General features: G+C 35.0%; 1 protein-coding gene across 2 annotated transcripts in view; it reads left to right on the forward strand.

Moving 5' to 3' along the window:
* Positions 1 to 15,308, forward strand: part of ZNF385D (zinc finger protein 385D) — a 990,373-nt gene that overhangs the window by 418,829 nt on the left and 556,236 nt on the right. The gene's annotated exons all lie outside the window — the stretch shown is intronic.

The raw sequence follows: 15,308 nt of genomic DNA on the forward strand, positions 1-15,308 counted from the left end.
ATCACCTGATGGAGAAAGACTGTGGATCACAGGATAAATAATACAGATTGCTTTCTTCTTGAGGCATGCTTTTGTTGAAGGTCTTGGATTGGCCCCTGAAGTCATGCATCCCTCTTTTTGAAACAGGCTTATCACATAATTATTTTGAGAGATTATGTTTAGCAATAGCACTCACTCCAATGACCAAAATCATGCATCACTTTTTACCATTGCATGTGTATTCCTAAAAGCGGAGGATACGTTAACCACTGTGAACAAATCCCTCTGACATATAGATTGTTTTAAACATGTCACTCTATTGGCCAGGAACTTACATCCAGTTATTGAAAAGTTAAGTACAATGCAAAGTATTTAGTTTTTCCAAGGTCACCTCTTAGTTGTCTCCCTTTTACACAATTACAATTAGATCACTGTAGAGGGTCAGTCCTTTTTTTTCTTCTGCCAGTCAAACTTTATCATTTTAAACTTACCTTTATCTTCTTGTTATTACTATTGTATTATAAAATATAGTAAGTGTGAAAATGAGCAAGAATATCACATTTGTAAAGGAAGCCCCTATACAGCAGGTGGGGACAATGATCTCGTTCACATCTAGGACTCTGGATGAATAAACTCAGGTTCTTTTTCTTTTTCATTTCATTTTCTTCTCTTCTCTTTCTTTCTTTCTTTCGCTTTTTTTTTCCTGAGACATAGTCTCACTCTCACACCCAGTCTTCAATGCAGTGGCATGATCACGGCTCACTGCAGCTTCTATCTCCTGAGCTCAAGCGGATCCTCCCACCTCAGCCTCTTGAGTACTGGGACTACAGGCATGTGCCACTAGACATGGATAATTTTTTTCTTTTTTAGAGAGACAGGGTCTCATGGTGTTTTCCAAGCTCATTTCATGTACCTGAGCTCAAGTGATCCACATGCCTGGGCCTCCCAAACTGCTGGGATTTCAGACATGATCCACTATGTCTGGCCAATAAACTCAGGTGCTTACCCATCTGTGAAAAACCACAAAAATATTCCCTTCTTTGAATTATGGAAGAATTAATTATCTGTGTCATGCCAGTAGTACTTAGCATGTGCCAGTATGGAATTGGCATGCAGTAGACATTTAATAAATGATGAAACTAACCCTCTTACCACCATAACTCAATGAGTTAGTCAAAAATACTCAATTTTGTAACGTGGATTAATTAAATGGTCAAGCTGAATCTATGCAGCAGGGTAAACTGAGAATTTGAGAACAGACTGCAAAATTTCGGTAAATTCAAGTTTTTGTTTGGTTTGGCACCACTGAGTAGTGTTTCTTCGCCCAGGCTTCAGTTTTAACAGAGACGATTTTGAATCCAGAATCATCTTTCTTAACCTTCTGATTTCTTTTTTTTTTTTTTTTTTTTTTTTTTTTGAGATGGAGTCTAGCTCTGTCGCCCAGACTGGAGTGCAGTGGCGCGATCTCGGCTCACTGCAAGCTCCGCCTCCCAGGTTCACGCCATTCTCCTGCCTGAGCCTCCGGAGTAGCTGGGACTACAGGCGCCCGCCACGACGCCCGGCTAATTTCTTTTTGTATTTTTAGTAGAGACGGGGTTTCACCGTGTTAGCCAGGATGGTCTCGATCTCCTGACCTCGTGATCCGCCCACCTCGGCCTCCCAAAGTGCTGGGATTACAGGCTTGAGCCACCGCGCCCGGCCAACCTTCTGATTTCTTAAGAAGCATCAGAAGCTTAAGAAATCACCTCCCTGTTTAGGTGATATTTATTGGCCAGATTTAGGGAGATGGATATGGGAGAATATTGGAGACAAGAGAAACCATCTTCTTCCTCCCCATTTTTGGGGGTGGAATTACCTGCATTTTCCACGTAGCTTGGTTTTTTTCTTCCATGCCCTGTCTCCACTCCCTGCAAGAAGGTAAGAACTTTAGTTTCCATCTCCTTTATCACCTGCTTCCTCCAGCCATTTTAAGAACAGAGCCAGCAAGAAGGATAAACAGCCAGTTGCCTATAGTGTTGTATCCAAATTTATGTTACTGTACTGTGTTTTGTAGGAGGAAGGAGGAATTTTATAAAGATTTTTTCCTTTGTTTGATGAAATAACTTGTCATAGATTTTCACAATGATGCTCTATTTGTAGTAACACAGAAATATCTGTTGGTAACAATAAAAAACCTTGAGTTTTTACGATAAAAGTTAAAAGTCAGTCTCAAGAACTCCAGTGAACTCACAGGGGCGTCACCAGATTTCTAAGTGTTTCAAAGGCTAGACAATCTTGCAGGCCACTTGCTTGGGGCTAGTCACAGTTTCAACATTAGATTGTGCTACATTCCTTTTCATTCTGTCATATTTTTGTAAAGCTTCATTTTCAGTGGTTGCTGTGATATGATGCAAGTAAAACACAAAAGTGAGTGAGGACAGGGAAGTGAGGGTGGGGATGTCTAACATTATTCCAAAGTTTAGTAAATTGTTTTGGGTCCAGCAGGAACATGGATTCCCTTAGTAAGTCGCTGTGATAATTTAAGAATGAAATAGAAATAATGTTTTACCTTCAGTTAATATATATTAGCGAATCATGTTGCTACTACGTTGTTAGGATATAACCATTAAGGATATAAAAATTATGTTGTTTACACCTAACTAATTAACAAACAGCTCACATATTTCTTTTGGCCTAGGGGCACCATGTAAATATTACTGAGACACTAAAATTGCTACAAAATGAGAAAGTTTAGAAATCTCTAGGTTGAGGAGTTATTCGAAGTGTTACTAGGGCTCCTCAGACCCTTGTGAGCCTATAAAATAATTAAAAACTCACATCAGGAGAATGTGTCAAAAACCATAATCTTGAGAATATTGATCCCTATGTGTTTACTTGAAACAAAGAACATACTGGGGCGAGTTACTTAAAGACAAATTTCATCTGCGATGGGTCAAACATCACCTAATGCGTACGTGTTAAAATGGAATATTCAGGCATTGAAGTTGTCATTATTATAAAACCCTTGTTACAGCAAAAAAACTGAGGTACAGAGAGAATTATTAACAAAGCAAAGCAATGAGAAGACTTGACTCAATATTGTGTTTTTGAGGACTGATGTTGTATCTTATCTTCCAAATGGGGGTGGAGGGCAGCTCTAATGCTGTGATTAAATAAAATCTGACTTTTTACCTTAAAATAATTCAATTAGAAATAATTTGAGTATCTTTTTCTTGTTTTTCTTTTTTGTTCAGCTTATGTTTTTCTTTTTTTTTTTTTAATTTATTTACTATTATTATACTTTAAGTTGTAGGGTACATGTGCATAACGTGCAGGTTTGTTACATATGTATACTTGTGCCATGTTGGTGTGCTGCACCCATCAACTTGTCATTTACATCAGGTATAACTCCCAATGCAATCCCTCCCCCCTCCCCCCTCCCCATGACAGGCCCCTGTGTGTGATGTTCCCCTTCCTGAGTCCAAGTGATCTCATTGTTCAGTTCCCACCTATGAGTGAGAACATGCGGTGTTTGGTTTTCTGTTCTTGTGATACTTCGCTAAGAATGATGGTTTCCAGCTGCATCCATGTCCCTACAAAGGACACAAACTAATCCTTTTTTATGGCTGCATAGTATTCCATGGTGTATATGTGCCACATTTTCTTAATCCAGTCTGTCACTGATGGACATTTGGGTTGATTCCAAGTCTTTGCTATTGTGAATAGTGCTGCAATAAACATACGAGTGCATGTGTCTTTATAGCAGCATAATTTATAATCCTTTGGGTATATACCCAGTAATGGGATGGCTGGGTCATATGGTACATCTAGTTCTAGATCCTTGAGGAATCACCATACTGTTTTCCATAATGGTTGAACTAGAATATGGCTCAACAAAGCAGGTTGGAAGGGATCTCATTTTTTAAAATTCTGTTCTTTGCTACAGGCTACATGTGCCTTCATTGTGTGTGATTATATGTGAGTAAGTTTACTACCATAATTAGAAATTACTTACTCTAATTTTCTCTAATTTCCAAATACTACAGTGGTATCTTTGTGCAAGCCTAAATAAATTACTCTCTCAGGCATCATATTTATTTTAGTTACATGAACATTAAAAAAAAATGAATGGCTGGGTATAGTATTTGCTGAAGTTAAATAGAAGGGCAAAAATTCTCTCTATTCCTTGAATGTTTAGAAAACACAGGGGCTTAGTTGAGGTAAAAATATGAGTTAATGTCATTTTCCTGGAAGCTATCCTATTTAAAAATAGCCACTAACAACCAAAGCTGTTGAATAAACTGTATTTTAGCCATTTGATAGAACTTTTCTTACAAGTATTACTTGGATGTAAATATTTAATCTTGCTGAAATTATCTTTGTTCAGGAAGTTTCAAGTATAGCATAATGAATATAGTCATAAAAGATGAATCAAAGGAGAATAATATAATGAAACATCAGAATGGAACTCAAAGAGTCAGTCAATTTTACGTTTTTTCCAGATGTTTTACTGTCATCTAAAAACTAAGTAATTACACATTGAGCTTGATGTAACTTTTTAGAGGAAAATAAAAGTTTTATTCTGAGCCTCTAGTTTGTAAGTTCTGCTGCTTGCCTAAAATGTGCATTTCCCACATGACCTTTACAAATGTTTCATTAGATTTAATTAAACAGAAATGGGAAAAAAAGGAAACACTTGAGGAAAATCTGGCCAGCAGAGAAGATAATATTGTAGAGTACTCAGGTTTGACAATTGTGGTAGTTTGTAACCCAACAAAGAACATGAAGTTGGAAAATAAAGAAGATAGACACCTGTAATCTTGATTTTGTGATTGCTGAATGTGTTTAGCAAGGGGAGAGGAATAGATAGTACTTAAGGCATCATGGGGAACCTCTTTGAAAGTCTGAGAAATGAGTTTACAGACCATGAACATTTTTCATGTAACCAGCAATTCTACCTTTGGCATCAGAAATTTTATTTGAGTTTAGTTTATGTATGATATAAAAGGTAACGAAAATGTTTAGTTTTAGAACTTTTGAAGGAATCATAAAATATATTAAGTATCAGGTACATTCTTATACTATTGTATCAAAAGACTTTGATAGCAGTCACCAAAACTTAGTCTATAATTATATGAAATAAATATATTTAAGTGACTGTTTTATGACAAACTCTGAGATAGTAGTTAAATTTGAAGTATTTAATTATCACAACCACTTTCTGAGTTAGGTTTCATTATAAAACCTATATTTTAAAGATGAGAAAACTGAGGTTTAGGGAGATTCCAAAATCATCAAATAAGTAATGACATCAGGACCCAGGCCATCTGACCTTAAAAATATAGTCCATTTTTTTTCACATTTTAATAATTCGAATATCAGGTTGCAGCTTAAAATTAAGGCAAACAATTTTGTATCTTGTTTATGTTTATTGATGCCTCTCCTAATGAGGCCTTTTATTAAATTCAAAATGTGTTTTAAAACTGTATGGTGTCTTAGAATCAACAAAATGTCATGTTAGAGAGTAAAACAAAGACCACTAGATCTTAGGAATGGGAATAATAGCGGAGATGCCAGGCAAGGAAATACAGATCAGTGAGAAAAATCAGAGTATTCCACTGAGGGGTCAATTCAGGATATTTAAGCCATGAGAAGAGAGAGGAAACTATCATAGTTACTACGTCATAGTTACATCATACATAACAATTAAAAGCAGCATTCTGGATAGGAAGGTATGAGATCATTGGTATATAGTTGCTTAAAAAGAGTCCCATTGTTCTTTGCTCAAGAGAGTCCTGTGTTGAGATCAGAGGGTAGTTAGGTCCTAAAGATCTAAAATAATGGAGTTCCTCAAAGGTCATGGTTTTTCAACAGTCTCATCTAGTTAATGATCTTTGTGGAAAAACATAGCATTCAGTTTTACTATCTCCATGCAAGTGCTGCAGAAATGGAAAGTTTTTCTTTCCATTCTTTTTCCAGGGGCTAACTAAAAGAATATAAACTCAAAAGAGGGGGAGAATCCTACCTTCAAGCCAATGATTTAGAAAATACATGGTATATATAGAAAAAATTTAAAAGTTGAAGGGTTTAAGTATGTATAGTAAAAGTGGGGCCTGAATAAAGACCATGTAGGTGCACCAACAGCTTCACTTTTTAAAGAAGCAAAGCATAGTCATGGAAAACAAGTAGTGGAGAGTGTGTAAGAACCTTAATTCAGAAAATAGGGTCTTATTCAACATAGTATTGGAAGTTCTGGCCAGGGCAATCAAGCAAAAGGAAGAAATAAAGGGTATTCAAATAGGAAGAGCGAAAGTCAAATTGTCTCTGTTTGCAGATGACGTGATTGTATATTTATTTAGAAAACCCCATCGTCTCAGCCCCAAATCTCCTTAAGCTGATAAGCAACTTCAGAAAAGTCTCAGGATACAAAATCAATGTGCAAAAATCACAGGTATTCCTATACACCACTAATAGACAATCAGATAGCCAAATCATGAGTGAACTCCCATTCACAATTCCTACAAAGAGAATAAAATACCTAGGCATATAACTTATAAGGGATGTGAAGGACCTCTTCAAGGAGAACTGCAAACCACTGCTCAAGGAAATAAGAGAGGACACAAACAAATGGAAAAACATTTCATGTTTATGGATAGGAAGAATCAATATCATTAAAATGGCCATACTGCCCAAAGTAATTTATAGATTCAACGCTATCCACATCAAGTTACCATTGACTTTCTTCACAGAATTAGAAAAAACTACTTTAAATTTCACGAATATCCAAAAAAGAGCCCATATAGCCAAAACAATCCTAAGCAAAAAGAAGAAAGCTGGAGGCATCATGCTACCTGACATCCAACTATAGTACAAGGCTACAGTAACCAAAACAGCATGGTACACGTACCAAAACAGATATACAGACCAATGGAACAAAACAGAGGCCTCAGAAATAATGCCACACATCTACAACCATCTGATCTTTGACAAACCTGACAAAAACAAGCAACGGGGAAAGAATTCCCTATTTAATAAATGGTTCTGGGAAAACTGCCTAGCCATATGCAGAAAATTGAAACTGGACCCCTTCCTTACACCTTGTACAAAAATTAACTCAAGATGGATTAAAGACTTAAATGTAAGACCTAAAACCATAAAAACCCCAGAAGAAAACCTAGGCAATGCCATTGAGGACATAGGCATGGTCAAAGACATCATGAGTAAAACACCAAAAGCAATGGCAACAAAAGCCAAACTAGACAAATGGGATCTAATTAAGCGAAAAGAGCTTCTGCACAGCAAAAGAAACTACATCAGAGTGAACAGGCAACCTACAGAATGGGAGAAAATTTTTGCAATCTACTCATCTGACGAAGGGCTAATATCCAGAATCTACAAAAAACTCAAACAAATTTACAAGAAAAAAACAACTCCATCAAAAAGTGGGCAAAGGATATGAATAGACACTTCACAAAGGAAGACATGCGGCCAACAAACATGAAAAGAAGCTCATCATCACTGGTTATTAGAGAAATGCAAATCCAAACCACAATGAGATACCATCTCATGCCAGTTAGAATGCTGATCATTAAAAAGTCAGGAAACAACAGATGCTGGAGAAGGAGTGGAGAAATAGGAAAACTTTTACACTGTTGGTGGGAGTGTAAATTAGTTCAACCATTGTGGAAGACAGTGTGGCGATTCCTCAAGGATCTAGAAGCAGAAGTACCATTTGACTCAACAATCCCATTACTGGGTATATACCCAAAGGATTATAAGTCATTCTACTATAAAGACACATGCACACATATGTTTATTGTGACACTATTCACAATAGCAAAGACTTGGAACCAACCCAAATGCCCATCAATGATAGACTGCACAGGGAAAATGTGGCACATATACACCATGGAATACTATGCAGCCATAAAAAGGGTGAGTTCATGTCTTTTGCAGGGACATTGATGAAGTTGGAAACCATCATTCTCAGCAAACTAACACTGGAACAAAAAAAAAATACTGCATGTTCTCACTCATAAGTGGGAGTTGCACAATGAGAACACATGGACACAGGGAGGGGAACATCACACACCAGGGCCTGTTGGCTGATGGGGGGATAGGGGAGGGATAGCATTAGGAGAAATACCTAATGTAGATGATAGGTTGATGGGTGCAGCAAACCACCGTGGCACTTATATACCTATGTAATAAACCTGCACATTCTGCACATGTATCCCAGAACTTAAAGTATTAAGAAAGGAAAGGAAAGGGAAAAGGAAAAGGGAAAGGGAAAAAAGAAAAAGGAAAAAGGAAAAGGAAAAGGAAAGAAAGAAAATAGGGACCTGGAGATGAAGGCTGAACTCAGAAAGCACTCATCTAGTTTAGACTGCCCTAAAACACTTGAGCTCAATAGCATTCCAATACAGCTACACTCCACTGAGAGGCCCAGCAATAAACATAGCCACCCCGACTGATGGTATAGAAAAGGCACAGCACATCAGGATGGAGGATGAAACACAGGCTCTCAAGGAGAAAACATTTCTAATGTGTGTACACACAGACACACACACTCACAAGTATCTAAAAGGGCACCATGTCATATAGAATTTTTAAACACTATTGAAAAATCAGGGAATATATTTGTAGTATTTTTCAAAACTGTTTGCCTGAGAATTCTTGTAATTCAATTGGAAAATAAAGTTTCCAACAGAAACTTAAGTAGATGATAAAAGGAATTGTCACAAAACAAATGAACAACGAGTATATTAAATATCACAATATCACTAGTAACTAAATGCATGTAAGTTAAAGAGCAAAAATGGTAAAACGGTAAAATTTTTGGATATTAAGTAAGGACATGAAATACTGCAAAACCCAATGTATTGGAGGAAAAATAGACCATTCCTAGAAGGTAATTTGTCAGTGTAATTGCTAAAACTATAATAATTATTTAATTTTAAAGTTTATCATTGTTAATTTTATCCTAAAATCCAACACAAGATCAAAGGCAGATTTCTTATACTTCATAGCAAAAATTATTTTTCAATTGTGACATAATAGTTAATTTCACATTTTTTGTTCTTCTATATTTTTCAGCGTTTTTACAGTGAACAATGAAATTGAGAAAAAATGACAAGGAATGAAATAAGTATTTGTCTCATGCAATGGGAAAACATAGAGAAGGCAAGCGTATGGATTATAGCAGAATCTAATGAATTAGAAAACCTAAAACTGATAAAGAAATCAAAATATTATATGCCAATTCAATATATAGAAATCTGGTATTTTTCACAATGAAAATGGCATATACAAATATACAATACTAGATGTGAGAAGCAGGGTAGTTACCTGACTATATGTCTGAAACCCTCCAGCAATATTGAATATTTTACTATAAAATGTAAATTTTCTAAGAGACTTAAGGAATTTAAGGAGGAGCAGAAAATCAGTACCTATGGAAAAACTTGTCAGTGCAAAGAAAGAAAAGAAAAACTTGCCTCCTAAAAGAGTTTCTGGGTTCAGAATGTTTTATTAATACCAGGAAAGTTTTTTTATTTGCTTTTTATATTTTATGTCATAGAGCCAATATTGGAATGCTTTTTTTCTCTTAAATCTCTTAAATCTATTTTAGTAAGTTAAAATTAGGGCCATTTATGATATTTATTGATATAATTAAGAAAAGAGAAGAATCAATCCAATTTTGATGGTGGATTGAACTATCAGATGTTACACAGCTTTAGTAATTATAATAGTGGATATTGACAGAAAAAAGATGGGCATTAATTAGTGAATTATAACAGAAAGTCCAGAATCAGACATAAATTCATATGAAAATTAATTATAATGGCAGCATTTCAAATGAATAAAGAGTGGGTTTTTCAAGTGGTATCAGAACAAAGAACTAATTACATCAAAAATTAAAAACAATATCTTGCTCTCTACTTCATATAATATGGTAAAACAAAACCCAGGAGAAATATTGCTTCAAAAGTAACAAATTCTACAGTTAAATATGGACATATACATAATCCTGACTTGGAAAAGGCCTTTCTAAGCGTAACTCCAATGATTGAAACCATAAATTTAAAAATTGATATATTTTGGTGTATCAACAAAAATATAGATGATAGAAGATAAATGGATTAATACATACAGAGATATTACATGCAAAAAATAGTCATGTGCATGTCCAGTTTAAAAATAACTTATGACTGGGCGCAGTGGCTCACGCCTGTAATCCCAGCACTTTGGGAGGCTGAGGCGGGTAGATCGTGAGGTCAGGAGTTCAAGACTAGCCTGGGCAACATAGTGAAACCCTGTCTCTACTAAAAATACAGAAAATTAGCTGGGTGTGGTAGTGGGCACCTGTAATCCCAGCTACTCAGGAGGCTGAGGCTGAGGCTGAGGCTGAGGCAGGAGAATGGCTTGAACCCAGGAGGTGGAGGTTGCAGTGAGACGAGATTGTGCCATTGCACTCCAGCCTGGGCAACACAGCGAGACTCTATCTCAAAATAAATAAATAAATAAATAACTCATAAAATATATGAAAGAGCCTTGAAAAACAACTTTAAAAGAGAATGGCTCTACTGTACCATAAATGTGTCAATATTTTTATATAAGCAACTCAAAAGATATTTAAATTATAAATTTGCTATTGTATTTATAAGTTTGATGCTGTGTGTAGAGTTGTAAGTAAAATATTCAGTATTTCTTATACCTAAGTGTTATATTAATTATTACACACTTTCATGAGTGCAAACTGAAATATTTATATCACCTTTGACCCCAAAATTCCATTTGGAAAAATTTAGGTTAAGAAAGAAATCGTAGATTCACAAGATATTTCTCAGGCATGCTCAAACTGATGTTTTTTTCAGAAGGGTCAAATTGGTATTAATCCACAAGTCCAATCAGGTATTTGAATGGTAGATCCGCACATTGCAGTGTGATATGGCTTCTTAAAAATGTTTTTGTGGAAGATGCTTCAAAATGAGAAAGTAATTTTTTAATGTTTTATTTTTACTCTTTAGACACAGAGTCTCGCTCTATCACTCAGGCTGGAGTGCAGTAGCGCAATTTCGGCTCACTGCAACCTCTGCTCCTTGGGTTCAAGTGATTCTCCTGCTTCAGCTGCTCTAGTAGCTGGGATTACAGGTACAAGCTACCACGCCCGGCTAATTGTTGTAGTTTTAGTAGAGACGGGATTTCACCTTGTTAGCCAGGCTGGTCTCCAACTCCTGAGCTCAAGTGATCCGCCCGCCTCAGCCTCTGGAAGTTCTCGGATTACAGGTGTGAACCACTGTGCCTAGCCTGAGAGAATAATTTGTAACATAGTGCTACAGGAAAATAAATCAGTTCATATGAACATTCTGTTTAAAAATATATATTAGAGAAAACAAAAATTTCAAAAACTTTTCCATTTCTTTTTATCTTTAAAATCTAATGAATTAAATTTCAACTTTGCAAGATCTACAAACTAATGGGTGACTCCGTGTAGACTACTTTACGTGTTGAATTTCTTGTACATGATACGCAGCATTGAATAGATATATGTAAAAGTGTTTTGTGTATATAAAGAATGTAAAATAACTAATAGACTTAAATATTTTACTTTCTCTAATTCTCTCATTTTAAATAGAGGATGGAAATGGTTAAGTTAAAAAAGAAAAGTTTTCTTTCTCTTTAAAATAAAAATCAAGGAACCAATACTTCTCCAAAAGAAGAGATCCTAATTTTGTGGTTCACCAGTGTATGACTTTGGAGCAATAGATAAATACATTTGGTGAATTGATCCGTGACCTGAGCAGCGGTCAGCTAAATCAGCTAATTTGCCATGAATATGCACACTGTATTAAGTAAAATTAAGACATGATTACTGAGTTCAGCTTAAATTCATATTACTGTGAACTGGTTTCTTAATTTTTAGAGAGCTCTGAAATTGAGAAGCGTAACTCAAAATGTAAAACTTATTAATCTGAGTTCCGCAAAGAGGAAATGAAGCATAATTACTGATGTTTCCAGTATAAACATATAATATGAGTTCATCAACTTAATGTGTCAAGGCACATATTTAAACAATTTTTCTTTAAGACATTTCACAAAGTTGAGTAATTCCACAGTGTAGGTTAACATGACAATTCTAGTTAAGGGTAGGATTAAGAAACTTACATCAATTGGGCGGAGGATCACTGAGCCAAACACATAATAAAAGAACAAAATAAGTTTTTGAAGATAAATATTTACCATCATGTAAAATTCTTAGTCCAGAAAAAAACATTTGTTCCACCTACTTTATGTCATCTTTCACATGAGCAAAGTAATTTAATCTTGATAGCTCTCTAGGCATTATTATTTTTGTTATACAGAAATTGAATTAAGTTTTTCAGTGAATTGTTGAAGTTTTCACAGCTAGTGAGTAGAAAAAACAGGCTTAAAATGTTTGCTCTTCTGTGCAGAAAACATACAACTAACATGCATCTCACCATGAGCATGCATTTTACATGCATGAACATCCATATAGCTTAAAATTTTTTTCTGAAGACCAGACAATATTCACAAACTGTTAAATCAGTTATTTTACTATCCCAGCCTATGTGACATAGAAAAATTTCTCACTCTCCTCTCTCTGTCTCTTTCTCTCTTTCATTCTCTTTCTCTCAATCTGTCTCTCTTGCTATATATATATGTGTATATATATACATATACATATATACGCACATATATATACATGCACACACACACATTCAAATACAGAGTCAGTGAATATATGCATTTATTATTTGACAAATATGATGTATATCTTCTAAGAATCTACCTATGTGTAAATTGAAAATAAGAATTTCAAATTATTCATATTGATAGTGAATTTGTAATATTTTCTATGTAAATGAGAGCTCCAAAACTCATTAAGAAGTATTCATCTGTACTCTATAAAATGAAGATGAAGGTCTTGACCTAGTAATACTTTACATATATATCTGCATTTTTATAATTTTATTCATCAATGAATTTGCTCATTTATTCTGAAAAAATTAAATGTGTCATAAAATAATATAAAATAGTAATCTTCATTTGACTTTCAAATATTTTTTCTCCTCTCTCATCCCATAACACTAATGAGCACTCTGTTGTCAAAGTTGGGAGTTAAGAAATTTAACATTTCTAAATGATTCTGTAAACCTAGTTATTCTCCCACCCTTCAGCTGGACTGCTTTGAAAATACAATGTGCAAAGCTGCAGATTAACAGTACTTAAATGCACAGGGTTGATGTAATTTCAGGCTGCTTGAATTAACTCTCTTTGACAAGCCTTTCCTAGCAAAGCACTAGCAGAAAAGTTCCTCTTTGTCTACAGTTATAAGCCAGGCTCCAGTCACTGGGGGTTTTCACATTGTTTCTAATATATTGGTGCTCAGACAAAGTCGAATCATCCCCTATGAAAGCTCGACTGCCCAACGGGTATAAACCCAATTGTCAGTGGTTTATTCAGCTTTGACAGTTCTCAGTGTGATCCTAACAGCCTTTGGTAAAACAAGAAGGCAAGAGAAAAGCTCCAGAGACCTCCTTCTATTCATTTCTGTAATAGTTTTCTTGCCACAGGAGACTTAAGAAGATTTGTACAGCCTGCTCTCTTTTCATTAGCAGCAAGTGCAATGCTGTTGGGTAAGTTAATGTGGAAGACTGTAAAAAAGAAGGGTGCTGTATATATGAATTTTTACTCCATTTAAAGAACTATCCTTTTACTTAAGTGCAATACAGCTGAAAATGTAAATAAATGGTAAACATATTTAATATTTTCTTAATCAGACTTAGTGTCTGGCTTCATTCTGTTTGTTGAATGCAATTCCATGGTTCACTGGGTTTTTGGTATGAACATGTTAAAATTATCATTATTGAACTGACAAGGAAACTGGATTGAATTTTTAACACGATCATAATTCTTGTCATCGAATGTAACAATATTTAATGATTTCTTTGTATTTCCATATGCAACAAAATGCATCAGTGTTTTCAGGCTTAGTTTGGCCATTCCATTAAACTGCCAGGACTAAATTACCATTCATGTAGTATCCTTATTTCCTTCTTTGCTAGCAAAATTATATTTGGTTAGTAAAATTTCTAACTTTGGTTGAGAAAAATCTACATGTTTACTTTAGTTATAGCACACTGTAACCTATAAATGTATTTGTTGATTATATACATAAAAGAAAAAGACATTACCTTACAAAGTAGTATATATAATTTGTTGGGTGCATGTTGCTATTTTCTTTTATAATTTAATCTATATTGTATCATATGAACTAATTTCCAAATTAAAATATTGATGAAATATACTGAATATATTATAATTAGTAGATGTATCATTTTTTCCATGATGTTATCACTGCACAAGTCATTAATTCTATCAAAGATCAATATTTGATAAATTGGAGCATAGAAAAAGAGATAAGTAAGACAGGATGAGTCAAATAAATAATTACTTATTCATTACTAGTTAGTCACTTTTATAAATTAGTCAGTTATTGCTTCAAGATGCCTTTTTTCACTATAAGCTAGGAAGTACCAAAATGTGAACTGGGTGGAATAAATTAATACTTCCCTCATTTTTAGGCCTTCCAGTATGACATAGCTGAATTTAGCATAAAGTTAAGACCTTCTTTGGCTTCTCTGATACAATTTTTATTATTAGAAGTATGAGTTCTTATGTGAAGTAATATTGTATTTATAAGTTCTTAACCGTTGTCATGACAATTCCAGTGTGGACCTAGAAGGGTTAAGTTATAACATCTTACGAGGCAAAATAAGTGATAACTGTAAAATGAGATGAAGTTGGCCTTCAGCTTTCGGTGAAATCCTATGTTTTTTAGATATGTTACAGAACAGCATATATTATATCTGTGATTAGGGATGTCTTAAACAGTGACCCGATTAAAGAACTGCCGATAGAAGTGTTCTTTTCTTCCCCTACAGCTTTAAATTGTTTCCCCTGACAGTTTGTGATGGTGTGTTGACATTTTGAAATATCAAAGCAGAGAATAATCATTGATACAGCTGTCTGACTTACCATGGTTCCTTATTAGAGCAATCATGTTACCACGGGCCATACTTCTGTCAACAGCACTTCATCACAGATGCCCCAATTGCCCATATATGCATGGAAGCTCAGAGCATTGCCTGCCAAAGATGCAATAAATCAAGGAGCAAATTATGTGGCTGTTTCTGCAGCGCTTAGATATTTTTGTGTCCTCGTGGCCACGTGCTTTTATTCACTTACTAAGTTTCTAAACAATGCATTAGCTGGAGGATGAGTCCCTACATTCTGTTTGTATTATGTGTCATTGGAACGAAGAT

Source organism: Macaca fascicularis, chromosome 2 (assembly GCF_037993035.2).
Source record: "Macaca fascicularis isolate 582-1 chromosome 2, T2T-MFA8v1.1".
Lineage (NCBI taxonomy): Eukaryota > Metazoa > Chordata > Mammalia > Primates > Cercopithecidae > Macaca > Macaca fascicularis.